This window comes from Macaca nemestrina, chromosome 18 (genome assembly GCF_043159975.1).
Source record: "Macaca nemestrina isolate mMacNem1 chromosome 18, mMacNem.hap1, whole genome shotgun sequence".
Taxonomy (NCBI): Eukaryota; Metazoa; Chordata; class Mammalia; order Primates; family Cercopithecidae; genus Macaca; species Macaca nemestrina.
In genome coordinates, this window is record NC_092142.1 from 55,344,498 (window position 1) to 55,362,652 (window position 18,155).

Sequence of the window (18,155 nt, forward strand, 5' to 3'; positions counted from 1 at the left end):
GGACTGGGTGCATTAGCACCAACAGACTCCCCTCCCCCAGTATCTCTGGTCTGAGGTCCCAGGGTACAGTCCTGAAATAGCTCCCTGTCGAATTAGGTCCAGCTTTCCCAGCTCTGTGGGGGCCCTCCCACTTCTTTCCCAGCTTTCTATCTCCCTTCCTCCTTCCTGCTATACTTGTCATGGCAACCCCACTCCCTGCCTGGTGCCTAGACCAACTGGTTCCCCTGATGATTACTGTCCAAGGAGAGGAAGGGCAGCTCTCCAGGCCCAGGCTGGCTCCCTGGGCACCGTCCTTCAGGCAAGAGCACCTGCTGAGGCACAGTCCAGGCCGGGGCTTCATCACTGTTTTTAGTCTGTGGTTATGGACTTGAATGCTTAAGTCCTTGACTCCCAGATATTTCCCTCCCCAGGACCAAGTCCGAGAGTTATACTCTGCCGGAGTTAAGAAGCCTGATGATAAGGTCACAGACTATTGTGTCTTCTCACGGAGAACCACAGTGCACATTTTTGACGTGAAGCTCTGTGTGATGCAGTAAAGAGCACAGGCTTTGGCGGCAGACAGGCTCCCCGTTGTTTAGCTTTGTGATCTCAGGCCGGTTCCTTAATGATCCTAAACCTCAGTTTCTTTATCTGTAAAATGACAATAATACTAGTGTGTATCAGTCAGGATACAGGCTCATCTACTGTGACAAAGACCCCCCAAAATAACAGTGACGTGACTAAGACAGAAATGCATTGCCTGAGCAGCCCAGATGTGACACAGGGTTGAGCCCTCTGCCATGTTGCTCTGTCACACATGGGGTCTCTGTGTCCATTGCAGGTCTATGATGCCACTCCAGCCGTCCCTTCCAGCCAGCAGCAAAGGGAGTAGGAGAAATGGACGGCTGTCTTTTGCAGAAGGGTGGCTGGATTGTAGGAGGTCTCCATAGTGTAGGCCAAGAGCTGTCTGAGTTGAGGGAAGAGCTGGTGCCAAGCAGTGTTCCACAGGGGTGATTGGAAGTCCCCTCACTAGACCTGGTTATGACATATCAGATTTACTTTTTATCCATGGCCCAGTGATTATCCCTGACCCAGAACATCAAAATCTTAACCCCGTCTGCCCCGGCCACAGAGGGGCGAGCTTCTCTTCATACGACGGGAATCCCCGTCTTGCTGGGCAGCTCCTGGTGGACTACACCGGGGCTGCGCAGCCTTCCAAGGAGCCTTTGCTGTTGCTGTGTCCGGCACTACCCCACCTCCCCAGGGAGGCTTCGCCGACTGCCCAATGCGTCCCTTCATTGTGTGTCCCCATCCCTTGTTGTCGGTGGCAGCCCTGCGAGAGCTTAACTGCCACAGGCCGCTTCCTAGGTAAGCACTTTGCTGTGAACATGCACTTTTGTGCTAGAAGAATCACTGATGCTCTTCTAGCCCAGGATACGGTGGCCAGAGCTCTCCGTGAGTAAATCTGGGAACACAGACCATATGTCCTCTCGGGAAACCACAGCATTACAGTATCGAAGGCACTCAGTGGAGTCCTACAGTAGGCATATCTGTCGACACACATCCCACCCAGGGCTTCACAAGCATTTGTTTGTTTGTTTGTTTGTTTTGAGTAATTCTATTAAGTTATGTAACCACTGTCTGGAACTTGTTGCTCTCAGGTCGTTCCTCTCACAGAGGGGACACGGAGGCATAGTGTGGGACTGGGCTGAGATCGTCCTACCAGGTGACAGCAGAGCTGGGAAGAGAACCAGGTTTCCTGTGTTCTAGGCCAGGGATTTTCCCACCTGTGTGCCTCTCGCCTGTCCCCACTGAAAGCAAGAACCACCTCCCAGTTTCCAGAAACTGCTCCAGGTCTGCCTTCGCTGCTCCAGGGTTCCTGTCCCATGCACCCATCGGCATCTGGCCCCCCAAACAGTCAGAGGGCAGGGCTGCTGTCTTCCGCTTCTCCTGCTGCCAGATTTGCCCCACAGCATCCAGCCTGCTGGGGAGCAGATCAGCCTGTCACTGAGAATGAAGCACCCAGGTTTGGGGCTGGGCCCTCTTTTTTGCCATCCATCAATTAGAGTGGTTCAGGTTGTCACTCTAAGACCCTCACCTGCACTCCACTTCCCTCCAGGAGTGACAGGAAAGGGCAGCACTGGCACCTCTGTGTGCCTGCACCGTGGCCAGCACATTCCTCATGTCAACCCATTTGATCCTCTTCTCTTGCACCTTGGAGGGCACCGTGTTTCTTGCCAGGACTCTGATTGATATGTAGGTTCTATTATTATTCTCATTCTACACGTGAGAAAATGAAGTTCACGGAGGGGACTAGCCCAAGGTCACACCACTCATAAGTGGTGCAGCTGAGCTCAAACCCAAGCAATTCAGTTCCAGAGTGTGTGCTTTTAACCCAGGGGTCCACAACCCCTGGGCCACAGACCAGTACTGCTCCATGGCCTGTTAGGAACTGGGCCACACAGTGGGAGGTGAGCAGTGGGCCAGTGAGCGAACCTTCATCTGCATTTACAGCCACTCCCCATTGCTCACATTACTGCCTGAGCTCCGCCTCCTGTCAGATCAGCAGGCATTAGATTCTCATAGGAGCGTGAACCCTGTTGTGAACTGTGCATGCGAGGGTTCTAGGTTGTGTGCTCTTTATGAGAATCTAATGCCTGATGATCTGTCACTGTCTCCCATCACCCCCAGATGGGACTGTCTAGTTGCAGGAAAACAAGCTTAGGGCTCCCACTGATTCTACATCATGGTGAGTTGTATAATTATTTCATTATATATTACAATGTAATAATAATAGAAATAAAGTGCACAATAAATGTAATGGGCTTGAATCATCCCCAAACCATCCCCCATTCCCAGTCCGTGGAAAAATTGTTTTCCACAAAACTAGTCCCTGGTGCCAAAAAGGTTGGGGACCGCTGCTTTTAACCCACCCAACGAGGATGCACGCCAACATCATCCACCTTGACTTTCCTACCAGGAAGATCAGTGGGAGCCACCACCTTGGACCAGGCACTGAGCCAAGCACATAGTTGATAGCCAGTGAGTACTGAGAAACCAGGAAGAGGGCAGCCTCAGCCAGCCATCAGAGTGACTCTGGTGTCAGCTGTGCCTGCAGCTGGCTGGCCACGCCATGGTCACATCCTGCTGGCAGTCGGACCCGAGGTGCCTCTGAGCAATGGAGGCCTCATCTGCTCCAGTCGAGGCTGATTTTACTACCTTCGCTGGCTCGTGGGGTCTCACCAGCCACCAGGAGAGGAGGGTGAAAAGATCGCTCCCACGTGTCCCCATATGGGGCACGCCAGGAAGTAAGACCAGAGCACATACTTGGGCTCCTGGCTGTAGAAGTTCCCAAGCTATATAGGGAGAGGAGAATCAGGCCTGGCCTCTAAAAGGAGGCTACTTCCTCCTGGGGAAAAGTCAGGGAAGGTGGGAAAATGCAGCCTTCACAGCCCTGTGTCATAAGCCACCCAGCTCTGATAGCAAGAGTGGCCAGCGTGAGGGCCAGTCTTCCCTCTGTGTGACTTTCTGGCCTCTGGAGAGTCAGGAGCTCAGGCAGCCTGGGGTCCCCTGGAACTCAGCAGCAGGGGTGGAGGGGGGGTAGGGTCTTTGTCATGAACCGGAAGCATACCAGGCCTTCACTTAGAACACTGACCCCTCACAGAAAGACCAGCCCCCAGGCCCTGCCCCGGGTGGCAGGGTGACCTCAGGCCCATCCCTTACCCTACATGGTCTCCATTTTTTCATCCATTAGATCTGAGTAACGAGATCTAAGATCGCCCCTCCCCCACCCCACCTCCTTTTTAGTTCTATAAATTCCCCTGGCAGAACTTAATTGCTAAGTTTAGGTGATTGCCAAGCACAAGGTTCTTCCTTTGTATCCAAAAAAGAGAGGTGGGGCGGGGAAGGAAAAAAAAAAACACAGAGTTTCAAAGTTAGGGCGCCTGTGTTCAATTGAAGATTGACTTTCTCTTAAGGAGGGAGTTGTTCCCACAGCCTCCAGGCTGTTAGCAGCAAAAGCAGCCCAGCAGGAGGGGCAGCCCTTGGCAAGCCCCCAGTGCAGGCCACTTGCCCCACAGTATCCAGCGCACTGCGGGGCAGATCAGCCTGTCACTGAGAATGAAGCACTCAAGTTTGGGGCTGGAACCTCGTTTTTGACATCCATCAATGAGAGTGGTTCAGGGTTGTCACTCTAAGACAGGACTATAGCCCGGGCGGGGGACTGTAGAAATGGGCATGGTCCCCACCTGGTGGGGACACCAGTGTGGACTGGCACACATGGGCCACGGAGCCATCGGGGTGAAGCCACTAAATCAGGCAGAAAAACACTGTCAAGTGTTAGCACCACAGCATCTGTGTCAAGGGTAACCATGTCTCAGGGACGCAGGAGACGAGCGGCCCCGTGCAGAGCTGTCAGTTTTAGTCTGATCAGTCCAGAAGGCTCCCGGTGTGGTGGGGAGAGGAAGGATGGATTTCAGTAGCAGCTTGCTAGATGAGGATGAGATGGCAGAGCATACGGTGCAGGCTTGTGGAGGGGGTACGGAGGCCAGGGAGGTCTTTGGGCAGCTGGCTGACAGCACTGTTACAAACATTTTGCACACATTTTATTAGTTGGCCCACTCCCCAAACCCAGACCACATAGGCAAGTGTCCCAGGGTACTATTGGGGTACCTGGAACCCAGAGCAGTGAGGAATGTCCCTGTCCCAGTCCCCCAAACAATTGCACCAGCCTCTCCAGCTTCCCACTGCTTCTCCTGCCTCTCACCCCATCATCTGTGCTCCACACAACAGCCGAAGTGAGCTTTTAAACATGCATATCTAATCCCCTGCTTAAAAGCGCTCAGTGGCATCTTTGCTCTCAGGATAAAGCCAGCCTTATCTCCTGCAGCTCCTGCCACAAGCTCTGCTGCTGACTCTTTAAATGCCGCAACCTCCTGGCCTCAGGGCTTCTGAGTGAGTTATCTCCTCCATAGAGGACTTCTCCACCACTGCTCCCCTCCCCTAGGCCTGGGTTCCACCGTCACCTCCCCTCCCTTGGAAGCCTTTCCTGACTCCCCAAATAGGCTGGGCCTCTTCTCCTGCCTCTCAGACCCCTGGTGTATGTGCTCACCTGAGTATTTGATCAATGTCTGTGTCCCCTGACCCAACAAGGCTGTAAGGGACAGGGGCAGGGCCTATATGACTTCAGTTGGAGTCAGTCTCCAACACCCAGCATGGTGCCTGGCCCAGAATTGGTGGGTGCTCTATTAAAGTCTGCAGCTAATCCGTGGTAGAGCTGTTCGTGATCCCAGATGTTTGAGTACCTGGCCCATTGCTTTCTGTATGGCCCCTTATAAAATCAGAGCAGGTAGTTAAAATCAGATCCTGGAGACCCAGAATGAGTTTGGAGCCCGAGTTCTAGAACCCACTTGTTCATAGGCCCTCTTGCAGGCCTCAGTTTTTTCACCTGCTGTATTGAAACCACACCTGCCCAAGCACTGTGCAGGAAGTAAACAGTAGGGGTCACACACGTGAGGCATGTGAGAGGGGGTGCCTCCTGAAAGCTGGCTCTGTGCATCCACTCCTGGAACCTGGCCCCTCTCCAGGCAGGGCACAGAGGCAAGCACCCCCAAGAGAAACCCTACACCCATTAGCATTCCCTCCCCACCCCACTGCCTGCAGCCCCTGGCAACCACTGATCTGCTCTCTGTCTCTATGGATTTGTCTATTCTGGACATTTTATATAAATGGAATCATACACTATGTACTCTTTTGGATCTTGCTGCTTTCACTTGGCATAATGTTGTCAAGGTTTTTTCCGTGTTGTAGCTGAATCACGTTTCATTGTATGGCTATACCAAATTTCATTCATCCATTCATCATTTGATGGACATTCAGGTTGTCTCCACCTTTCAGCTACTATGAATCATGCTGCTATGAACATTCACGTACAAGTTTTGTACAGACTCATGTTTTCATTTCTCTTGGGTACATAACTAGGGGCGGAACTGATGGTTCATAAGATAGTTCCATGTTTGACTTTCTGAGGAACTGTCAAACTGTTTTCCAAAGTGGCTGCACCATCTTACATTCCGATCTTCCACATATGGGGGTTCCAGTGTCTCCCCGTTCTCACCAATACGTGTTATTGTTCATCGTTTTTATTATAGCCATCCTTGTGGGTGTAATGGTAACTCATTGTGGTTTTCATTTGCATTTCCCCAGTGATTAATGATATTAAGCATCTTTTCATGTGCTTTCGGCCATTTGTGTATTTTCTTCAAAGAAATGTCTATTCAGAATTATCTCATCTTTAAATTGGGTTATTTGTCTTATGGTTAAGTTGTAAGAGTCCTTTATTCCGGATATGAGCCCTTTATTAGATATGCGATTTGCAAATATTTTCTCCCCTTCTGTGCATTATCTTTCCAATTTTGTGATGGTGCCGTTTGAAGTCTCACCTCATTCTTCCTTTGCCTCTGCCCCCTTGCCAGAGCCCCTCACTCCTCCAGACCTACTCATCTGTCTCTGTTATTTTATGCTACTGCAACAAAATACCTTAGAATGGGTAATTTAGAAACAACAGAAATGAATTGCCCATATTTCTGGAGGATGAGAAGTCCAACATCAAGAAACCAGCAGATTTGCTGTCTGGTAAGGGTCTCTTCTCTGCTCCATAGATGGTGCCCTGTCACTGCATCCTCACATGGCAGAAGGGACAAAAGACTCCCTCAAGCCCATTTATAAGGGCACTGATCCCATTCAAGATGGCAACACGCTTATGATCTAATCGCCTCCCAAAGGCCCCACCTCTTAATATCATTGCCTTGGGGATTAGGTTTTGAGCATGCGAATTGTGGATGGACACAGATATTCTGACCATAGCACCATTGCCTGCCCTGACTTCGGGACTTGCACTCTTTTGGAGCTGAAGGAACTGGCTCTTTCTTGCTCCCCATTGCTCCACATTCCCCACCAACATTCCCCAGCAGGCTCTTGCCCAGCAGACAATCTGAACTGCACCCAGGCTGCAGTCATCCCTGAGTTTGGGGACTTCTGAGGCTGTGTGCTGAGTTGTGCCAGTAGCAGGAGGAGCCCACCATTCACTGAGTATCCCCCTGTGGCCACATGCTGGATGCTCGCAGGCACAGATATATCCCACTGTATCCCCAGAACAATCTCAAAAGATACTGGTATTTTTCTACCCTGTGGAGAAAATGGAGCCAGAATTTAAATTTAGATTTTTTTTTTTTAAGACAAGGTCTAGCTTTGTCACCCAAGCTGGAGTACAATGGCATGATCTTGGCTCACTGCAACCCCTGCCCCCCAGGCTCAAACCATCCTCCCACCTCAGTCTTCTAAGTAGCTGGGACTACAGGCACACATCACCATACCCAGCTAATTTTTGTATTCTTTGTAGAGATAGGATTACATCATGTTGCCCAGGCTGATCTCGAACTCATGAGCTCAAGTGATCCACCCACCTCAGCCTCCCAAAGTGCTGGGATTACAGGCATAAGCCACTATGCCTGGCCAAATTTAGAATTTAAAATGGAGCTGTTCACTGTCTTATTACACAGCATGTTCATGGCTTATGAGCTGCACGTTCACCTCTGCTGTCCTGTTTGATAATTGCCTACTCTGAAAAGGACCCAGTATTTAAAAATACTGGAGAAAGTATTAATACTTCCGTAGGTATAAGCCCTAGTATGGTAGCAACAGAAGTTTCTTGACACTCTGGAAAATGCCCAGCTCCACCTGCTGTAACCAACAGCCCCGAAATCTCAAGGCCTCAACACAGTGAACGTTAGTTCCTTGCTCCCACCAGTCTAATGTGGAAGTGGTGGAACAGGGGTTGCCCTGTCCCTATGTAGGCCCGAGCCAACTCCCCTGTGGTCAGTGGTTCAGCCTCAGCTGAGGGTCTTCTGCTGGACTCCTGGTATCAGGCCAATGGACTGGGGAAGGTCACAAGGGAAGTTTTTGGGGCCGGGCCAGAACTTGGTCCCTGGTCACACCTAACTGCGGGGAAGTCTGTGAAATGCCTAGCTGTGACCTCAGGAAGAAGAGATGAAATCCTTTTGTCAGTAGGGAGCCAGTCTCTGGCATAGTGCTCAGGTGCGAATTTTAGCCCAACTGCTGCCAACTGGAAGCAGCACCTTTGCTGGGGTGACAGGTTCATTTTTTTTTGGCTCTGTTGGCTGCATTCTGCTCCTTACTTGGGCCCAGCTGAGCAGTTAAACAGCTTTGCTTCTCTATGACATGACAGAGCACACCTGAAAATTCATTTCTTGGTGGCTGTGGTGGTGGCTTCTCACCCTGTCTCCTGTCCCAGCTCTAAAAATGGACTGCCCTTCTGATATGAAAATGCATGACGTCTTTGGAACACGAGTCCCATGTTCTGTGTGCAGACAGTGTGCCAGCAGCTTCTCCCGTGTGATGTCAGTATTTCCCTGGCGTGGCACACATACTTTGGTGGAATATGAGATTAAATGGTACGTGGATAAACTTTTTATTCCTACTTTTGTAGTTGCATATCGGTTTTAATATGTACTTGAAAAAAGATCACTAACGTATCAAACCCACAATTTCATATCTATGACCAAAAATGAGGCTAATTTCAGAGCTGTCCTGATATCGGGTGGGGAGAAGCAATGAATGAATGAGTGAGTTTGGGAACGTTGCATGGAGTGAAAAGGCTCAGATGCCCAACCACCTTGCCAGACTTGCTAGTGTGTGACCTCTCTGCACCCTTCCTCCTCTGTAGCATGTTCCCACATGAACGTAGGGTATAGGAAGCTTGGTGTGCCAAGTGATTAACAGCAGTACCTGGCACATATTTCATGCTTAGTAGGCGATAGGTCCTAATGTTGTTAGGAAACACCAAATCATATCACTTAACTGTGCTGACAGTATTGTGACAGGGTTATTACTATACTTTATAGATGAGCTAAGAAAGGTTAAGTTGCTTGCCCAACTGGCAGCAGAGCCATGCACTGACCCCCAGTGTGCCTGACTCCTACCTAGGCCAGGCTCTGCGAGGGGTGTTCACTTGCAATCCTGGCTCTGGCACTAACTTAGGAGGACACTGCAGGCAGGCCCCATCGCTCTCTGGGCTTCAAGCTTCCCATCGGTGGAATGGGGGACCAGCATAACTCTTTGTGCAGGATAAGTCTTGAAGAATGTGGAGGCTGCTCTCTTTGCTCCAACCACACCAGAAGCCTTAGCTTAAAAAGAAAAAAAAAAAGGTGGACTGGATGTGAGCTAGGTGTCTGCATGCAATGCCTCTCCCAGATCCTCTGCCTGTCTCTGGATTCTTGCTGCTGCCTCTCTCGTCACACTCCTTTACGACCAAGCTTCCAACCTACCCCAAGTGTAAACCATCATTTGTTTGTCTGTCATCTGGTGATGGACATTTCACTTGTTTCCATTCCAGGACTCTTATGAATAATGCTGCCAGAACATTGATGTACAAGTTTTTGTGTGGACGTATGTTTTCATTTCTTGCAGTAACTACCCAGCAATAGAATTGCTGGGTCACGTTGGGAGGGTATGTTAACTGCATAAGAAATTTCCAAACTACTTCCCCAAGTGGTGCTACTCTTGAAAATTCTACCAGCAACATATAAGAGTTCCTGTTGTCCTGCACACTCGCTGACATTTGGATTGCCAGCCCTTTTAATTAACTGCTCAAGTTTGTGCACAGTGGTATTTCACTGTGGTTTTAATCTGCCTTTCCGTGGTGACTAATAATATTTGGCACCTTTTAACATACTTTTGGGCCATTCGTGTATCTTCTCTTGTAAAGTAACTGTTCAAGTCTTTTATCCTTCCCTTTTATTGGGTTGTCTTCTTATTAATGAGTTTTAAGATTTTTTTTAATATCCCCAATACGAGTTCCTTGTCAGATATATGTACTGTTTCATATTTTCTCCCCGTCTGTGGCTTGCCTTTACAATTAGCATTTTTAAATGGATTGTTTAATGAATGTTGATCTATCCACCCTCCAGCTTCCACGTCTAGTCTATACCTCCCTTTCCAGCTCTGGGAGCCCTTTGCTAGTTATTTCTATTTGACTGTGAGAGGTCTTCAGCTGCAGGTAAAGAAGTGGTAATGGCATCAGAGGTTGAACTTGTGGACTCTGGGGTCAGACAGTCCTGGGTCCAAGTCCCAGCTCCCTGGCTCACAGATGGGCAGGTACTTCTCCTGGCTCTCCTGAGCGTTGCTTTTCTGGTGTGTAATATGAGGATAATAAGTCACCTACCTCCTTGTGCTGCTGGGAAGATTAAATGAGATGATGATCTCAGGGGCCTAGCTCCTATCGAGTGCACACAAAGGCTGGGCTGTACCTGTTAGCACTCCTGTTGCTAAGGCACGCTAGCACCCCAGGCCCAGCCCATGTGAAACCACTCCGCACAAAGCAAGCCTCTTCTCCCTTCCATCTTTATATCGAAAGCACCACCTTTCTCCCAGTTATCCAAGCAGAGACCCTGGACTCCTCCTGCCCCTCCATGTCTCACTTCCTGTTGCAGAATGGTTCTTGAATCAGCCCTTCCTCTCTCTGCCCAGGCCACTGCCCTGGTGAGGCAGCCTTCCCTCTCCTTGGTGTTCGTATGGTGCTCCTCACCGAGGTGGTCTTCCTGCTTCTGCCTCCCAATCTTCCACCCTGCTTGCCGCCGACACCAATGTCAAAGGCTTCCTTTCTGAATCAGAAACCTGCGCTCCTGGGTGGGTGTTTGGGGAGACCACAGGCAAGGCTCAGCTGTCACTGGTGTCTTCCTTGGTTATAAATAACAGGCTCTATTCTTAGCCAACCAGCAGTTAATTCTCCTCCCGTACCTTCCAGAGCCTCTATTGGGGACCTTTGGCTGTCCTTACTGGAGACAGGCCATTCCTTGGCCTTTGGCAGGACCCATTCCTTTGATACGTGATCAGAAAATTTAATTATAAAGCCAATTACTGATTTCCTGAGCTTTACAAGGGAGACAGGAAAGTTTGATTAAGTTTGAATTTGTGTTTGGCTGATTGCCAGCCAAAGCCGAATGGGCTTGTGGGAGATTTCTGTTGTTGCTGATTCTGTTCCTGTTTTGCGGCAGCGCTCTTGGGGTGGGGGCAGGCGCACTGGTGTTGTGTTGTGAGTTTTTTACCCCTCTTACTTGCTGAATGGCTATTCCTCTGTTGTGATGCATGAGATGTAAATCCCCCAAAGACCGGTTGCCAGAGCAACGGGCTGGAATTGAGCTCAGCTAAACAAAGTCCTTCAGCTTTGAAGGGAGAAGCGCTTGTTTCCCATGTGGAGTTGAGTTATAGTGGCCCTCAACAAGGCTGCATTCAAGGATGCCTGCATGAACAGGCATGCAGAGGGGGCCGCTGAGCCTGCTGGAGGATCTTCAGCGGCGTGTCTGGGCTCTAACTGCCTCTAGGACCTACCCAGGGGGACACACAGATGCTGAGGCTGAGGATCAAGGCTATTCAGGGTGCCTCTGCCCAGCTGGTCACCCTCACCCTAGAACCTGCAGGACTGGCCTTCAACTAGTGACAGCCTGCTGGGCTCCAGCTACAGCCCAGCACAGGTGGAGACTGAAAAGCGACCCTTTGTCTCTAGCCAAAGCACTTGCCTTTTCAGATACTTTATGGGAAACCAAACAGAGCCCGTGATGGGACCCAGTTGGAGCTCCCGGTCAGAATCTGAGTCGGTTCTAGAGACCCAAGTTTCTTCCCTAGCAATAAAATGAGGGAATCCTAGTTCTCTGGAAGCTGTAGCCATCCCACAACTCTTCCTACAAGGTACACATTATTCAGGAGTGATGGTGGGGTCCCACTTCAAAGCATCTCCCTCATGCCTAAAATCTCCCAGTTAGAGCCCTTTGGGTGTTAAAGGTTTTTAGGTCTCTAAGAATCCTGGTTAAAGTACTAATACCCCTGGAAGGAGAAGCATCTACCAGTAGGGATTAGCCATCAGCTAACTGAGAAAACTGACATTTGGGAGTAGGACACGGGATTCCCTGTACCTAGGGTAGGGTCAGATAAACTCCACCTGCCTCCCAGCTTGCTTGAGGCCAGATCCAAATGTGACGTCTTGCACCAGAAACATTCATATCTCTAACATTCATATCTGGTGTGATGTACCAGAGCTCACCAAGCACTCATGCCCTGCCCTGTACTCTCATCCGCGTAGCAAGCTCATGAGCCGGCACTGCCTTGACCCCCAGTTGCAGACAAGGAAGCCAAGGCTCAGAGAGGCCAACCACCTTGCCCAGCATCACACAGCTGGGGAGTACAGAATTTGGACTCAGACCTGGGATTTCTAAATCCAAACCCAAGCCTGTTTCCTGTGCGCACAGTCACCACCCAGTGGATTCCATGGACACTGCGCGCCTGTTTTGTCTAACTGGGGTGTGTGTGTGTGTGTGTGTGTGTGTGTGTGTCTGTGTGTGTGTGTGTGTGTGTCTGTGTGTGTGTGTGTTTAAAAGGTGGGGATTTTTTGTTAAGTTTGAATTTCTGTTCTTTTCTTTTTTAAATGAAACTGTTATAGCTTCCTGGTGGAGTTGTAATTAGGAAATTCTGGGTTAGTCAGCTAGGCAGAATTGAAAAATAACCAGGTGGTGCTGGATAGAGTACTTTTACCCTCCTTAGAAATTCAGGTTTTGTCAAACTGGGGAGGAGGGAGTTGTGAAGATGGAAAAATGTGTGCAGCTGGGCTGGGTCAGGGAGTGTGTATTCTCTTCTTTATGTAGAACTAGGCGATTAAAAAAATAGTTATCAGGTGGGAGTGCTGGCTCACGCCCATAATCCCAGCACTCTGGAAGGCAAAGGTGGGCGGATCACTTGAGCCCAGGAGTTTGAGATCAGCCTGGGAAACACAGCAAGACCCTGTCTCTACAAAATAAAAAGAAAAAATGATCCAGCCATGGTGGTGCATTCCTGTGGTCCCAGCTACTTGGAAGACTGAGGTGGGAGGATCACTTGAGCCCAGGAGGTAGAGGCTACTGTAAGCCATGTTCACACCACTGCACTCCAGCCTGGGCAACAGGGCAAGACCCTGTCTCAAAAAATAAAATAAAATAGTTATCTTTGTGTAGGATGATCTTCTGCACGTGCAGATATGAGGCAGCCTATGAAAGATGGTGAGGAAACAGGTGAAGAGGAACCCTGGCTGGCGCCCAGGCTTTGGCAGGAAGAGGATGCGAGCCCCAGATGTGGGTTAAGGGCTCTCAAACCAGGTGCATGCAGAGACTCCATTGTCACGTCCCTTCCAGCTTGCACGTACTGATCAGCGACAGTGATGATGACAAGGGCAGTAACAACTGCCCCCATACGTGGGGCATATATGCCAGGCTCCGAGACACTCCGTCATTTCTGTGTCACTCTGACAGTCTTCATTTTAATAGTAATATGCTTATTTTAATAAGAATCCAAAACATAGCCCATCTAGCTCATGACTGCCCAGATATTAGAATGGGGCCAAAGTAGGGGTTTAACTTTTTTAAAAAATGAGTCAATTAAATGAAACATACGAATATAAGGATGGGGTATCGTGGATTGGACAGAAATTGTGAAAACTAGACAGAAAGGTCTGAAGTTTGGGAAGGCTTGCCTCATCCATATGAGCAGGTAAAATGATTAACCTCATTTTACAGATCAGGAAACCGAGGCTCAGAAAGGTTGAGTAACTTGCCTACAGTCACACAGCTGATAGATGGCAGAGCCAGCACCAAGACCCAGGCTTGCCTAACTCCAAAGGCACGACTTGGGGCTGCTGTCCAGATCCACATTCCTACCTTCACTCTCCAGATGAAACCCTCAGTGCTGGGTTAGCTAGCCTTCCTGGGGCTGTCCAGCCCTGGAGAGAGAAGGCTTTCTCACTCCTTTCTGAAGCATGAACAGAGGCAGATCCCACTCTGGGGAGGTAGGGCCCTGGGGCCTGCTTCCTCCAATCTGCTGCATCTAACTCTCTCAAATAAAAGCCTTTTCAGAAAGGGCCTGGCATGAGGCTGCATGTGACTGGCAGGGCTGTGACTGCCAAGGCTTCACTGCGCTTCCTCGCCCCTGCCCCAGTGCCTCCCAGCCCGCGGCAGCCCCCACCTTCCTTTCTTCCCTGGTCTCTCTTAGCTCTTCCTTCCTTCTTTTTTTGTCTCTGAATCATTTTTTCCAATTAGCTGTTGACTGTCTGTTAAATAATTCTCTGAATGATTTCTAAAAGCCTCCTGATCACTGAAACCTCAGAGTTGGAAACACATTTATATTTATGTGGAACTGAGCTTTTAGAACATTATTAAATTTGCATGGGGAGCTAGCAGAGTAGCCACTTCCCCACAATCCAGATCATGAGGAAGCAGCATCTTCAGCAGGATGGAAATAGTTCCACAAGCCGCTCTGCCTGGTTTATTACTCTACTGGGAGAAATCAGCACAGTCTACCTGGGGCTCCGGAGGCAGCATGGACCCAGACAATGTGAGCAAATGCTGTGGCTTAGAAACCACTCAGATGCCTGTGTTTTATAATCGGCCAGCTTCCTAACCTAGGATTCTGGGGCTGCGACCTCAGAAATGAAAGGCAGATTAGGGTGTGTGTGTGTGTGTGTGTGCGCGTGTGCACATGTGCATGCGAGTGTGTCTGTGTCTAAGTGTAGCTGGATGTGTATTTCCTGGGGGTGGCTTAGTGTGTGCATGACTACATGCCTTCTGTCTCTTAAGGAGAGAGGCTGTAGCTTTCGTCCCATCTCAAAAGGGCCACCTATAATCCTAAAACATTTGCACTAATGACCCACTATGTACCAGGCGTGTAAGCTGCTAGCTGAGGCCTCTGAGCAGGATAATTCTCATAGAATTTAGAGTTGAGAAAAGGGAAACAAACAGAAAAGGCTGTAGATAGTGGTCAGGCGGTACAGAGAATTTAAATAAATGGGTGGCTTCTCTCAGTCAGAGTGGTACCAGCTGGCCCCTGACTGCAGCTCACCATGGCCAACTGTGTGACATAGTAACAGTTAACCTCTGCTGACTGGTCACCATGCTCCAGGCACTGTCTTAAGTGGCTTGTATTCATTCCTTTAATCCTCATAACACCCTGAGAAGTTGGGACTATTTAAACAGATTAGAATGCTAAGGTTTTGTGAGGTCACACAGAGAGCAAGTGACAGAGTCAAGACTGAATCTGGGGTTACTCACCTCCAAATGCTTTCCTGGGTAAAATCCTGGCCTCTCCAGACTTAGTTTTCTCATCTTTAAAATGAGTGAATTCCTATTTGGCGTATCCCTGACAAAAAAATAATTATGTTTTTAAAAATATAAACTTTTACACAAATCGATCTGAAAATCAGCGTCCTGCTCCCACTTGGCTCTGGTGCCCTTGATGGAGCTGAAGTCTGTCTGGGGTGGTTCCTGAGTTTTCTTAGATTCCTTCAGGACTGCCAGTTGAACCACCAATGTGTGGAGTTTTATTTAAGCCTCATTTTAAAAATCAGACCATTTGATTTGTCTCCCACTAACTTGTCAAAGTTCCAGCAAGCAGGTTTTAGTTCCAGAAGCCCAGGCCCCTGAGGTGGGCGTTCTCACCAGCCCATTCCCTGCTGAGCCGCCATAGGCCCATCTCCCAGCCCAGGGCAAGGCCACGTTTCCTCAGACCCCTGAGAGCTCCAAAGTTGTGGCCGGGGTGAATACAGGCAAGCTGATGTGGACAGTGGATACCGGTGAACAACAAAAATAACAGATAGCCATGGCAGTCAAGTAAACAGAGTTGGGCTTATGCTGACAATACAATCGATGGGGTGGGTTTGACCTTTTTTCTGTTTCAAGCCCCACCAAGAATACTAGTGGACCATGTAACATCCCTCAGTCAAAACATGGGCGTGACTTGGATTTGCTTTTGAGGGTCAAAGAGAAGCCTTACAGAAGGGGTGTGGGGGAGCCAGAAGCACAGACTCTGGGGGTCAGAAAGATCTAGACTCAAACCCCAGCTCTGTGCCCCGGACTTCTTTTGCCTCTGCCTTGCTCTCAGTGATTTCTTCTGGGCATGAAGGGGCTGCAGGAAGGGCTTTCTCTGTTCGCCCTCTAAGCACTTACCACAGAAGCTTGGCATTTTCCCATTATTTTTATGTATATGTGCATGTGTGTGGAGGGAGATTAGGTTTTTTAAATTTTTTCGTTGCATTCTTTTGTTTTGTTTTGGTGAGTTCTTCATCAAAACCCTGACTTGTGCTTGTTTTATTGTGCTTCTCTTCCCAGTGGAACACAGCTAAATCATTCTGCCCCACGGAGTGGCTCAGTCAGAGTGCCAGATGTGGGTGATTAATAAGCTGTAGTTGCCATCATGTTGAATTGTTACTATTGTCACTCAGTGTGCTGAGCACCTGACTGCCCTAACTCATTTAGAATTCAGCCATCTGTGAGGTGCACACTGTCACCATCCCCCATTTACAGATGAAAATACTGAGACCCTTATTAGGGTCTCAGTATTTGGCCTGCTCCCAAATGACTGCTCGAAGCGTTACTCCCTTGATATGGAGGTGTGGGCAGAACATCCTGGGGCTCTGAACGCCCCCGCACAAGGGTCCTGCCTGTGGGTCATCCAGCAGCAGCACCTCTGTCCAGTCTCACACTGATGTGAACAGTCTTCTCTGATCTGCAGCTCACAATCTACTTCCAGCCCCACTGTCACCCTCTCCCCACTTGTGTGCCATGTTCAGTTCTCAGGGACCCCAGAACCAGCCCAAGCAGACTAAGGTTCCCTGGGTTCTAGAATCTTGATAGCTCAAACCACTGGCTTCTCCCTGAAGGGTTTCGACACACCCCCCCACCCACTTCCTCCCTAGCCTTTGCTTCCCAGCCAGCCCTACCTCCTTCCCAGGATCTACCAGCTAAGCCACCAGTGACCCTGGAACAGTGAGCTAGCCCCTCCTCTCTGTACCTCAGTTTCCCAGCTTGTGTGATGAGGGAGCATAGACAGCAGCAGTTCTATGGGCCCCTCCAGCTCAGACATTCTCCAGATCCCCATCATCTCTCGTCTGACAACTGCAGTGGCCTCCTTGGAGTGCTCCCCGGGGGCCACTCTTCCGAGCCCCCAGCCCCATCTGGCTATACACAGCAGCCAGCATGAGCTTTTGAAACAATATTATTTTGCTCCCTGCCTTTAAAACCCTCTGTGACTTCCTACCACACATAGAATACAAGCCAAACTCCTTCCCATGGCCAACAGTACCCTACATGACTGGGGGTCACGCCCGGGCTGCCCCTCCTCAGAAGGTGCTTTGAACACAGCCAGCCTGCCAGCCCCTGGCTGCTAGGAGCTGCTGCTGTGTTGCTGATACCATCACTGTATGTACTGATTTCTCACCCAACTGGTGCCTTAACTTCATATTTAAGGCTTGCCCTGACATTTCCCTTTTCTTACATGTTCCAAATTATTAAAAACAGCTGCTTTATAATTAATTGAACGAATCACAGAAAAACACTTTTTTTTCTGTCTATAAATAATTCCACCTAAACTCTTCTGAGAGGACAAAATGCTGTGACAAGGAACCAGCACACACCTGGCACCTGCTGTCTCCTCCCCAGCCTGGACTTGAATTCATCTGAGCCATCTCTGGTTCCCTCCCCGGCCTAAAATGGGACCTCCACGCTCAGCCGACGTGGGTTCGGTGGAGAAGGGTCGCAGGAGTCCTGAGCAGCTTTTGACTGCTCGTTCTGCCTGCCTGTGGACTGCTTCCCATGATTTCACCACTGCCTTTTGTATGCCGAGCTCTGTGCCCCGTCCCATGCTGGGGTGGGGTGTGCCAGGGGAAGATATCACTCCTGCCCCAGAGGAATCAGTCTTGTTTTCCAGATGGACACTTGGAGACCCAGGCAACCAAGTGGTGTGATGTAGAGCTCAGGGTGGGGTCACAGGAGAGCCTCGTGCAAGGGGCTCTGCTGAGGCCAGCATTTTCTGTGTGGACAGACTCTGACATGGGAGAGGCTGGGAAGTACCAGAGCATGAGTTGGCATCTTGGGTGCGCAGTGACTTCACCCTCTGGAGCAGTAGGAACCCCTCGTGACTGTCAGAGTTTGCGGACTTGCACGCTTGACAAAGCATTACAAAGCGTGATGGCTGACAGCGACCTCAGAGATGATCACATCTAAAGGGTGACATGGATGTGTCTTGTGTGCTTGCTATCGTTGACCCCCAGCTCTTGTCCCCGGCAGTCACTGTGTTTCAGTCATGGC

The 18,155-nt window shown here is 49.7% G+C and overlaps 1 protein-coding gene and 1 long non-coding RNA gene across 4 annotated transcripts in view; one reads left to right on the forward strand and one right to left on the reverse strand.

Annotated features, from left to right (window-relative positions):
* The window catches only part of LOC105494072 (G protein subunit alpha o1), a 166,755-nt gene that overhangs the window by 94,420 nt on the left and 54,180 nt on the right, over positions 1 to 18,155 (forward strand). The window lies entirely within an intron of this gene.
* LOC139359886 (uncharacterized) lies at positions 498 to 16,152 on the reverse strand. 2 transcript variants are annotated; one of them, XR_011616497.1, is made up of 3 exons: positions 16,017 to 16,152; positions 15,123 to 15,210; positions 498 to 630 (listed from the first exon to the last, which is right to left on the reverse strand). It is a non-coding gene; the product is annotated as an uncharacterized lncRNA (long non-coding RNA). The 2 variants fall into 2 exon arrangements; XR_011616496.1 differs by lacking the exon at positions 498 to 630 and adding an exon at positions 878 to 1,014.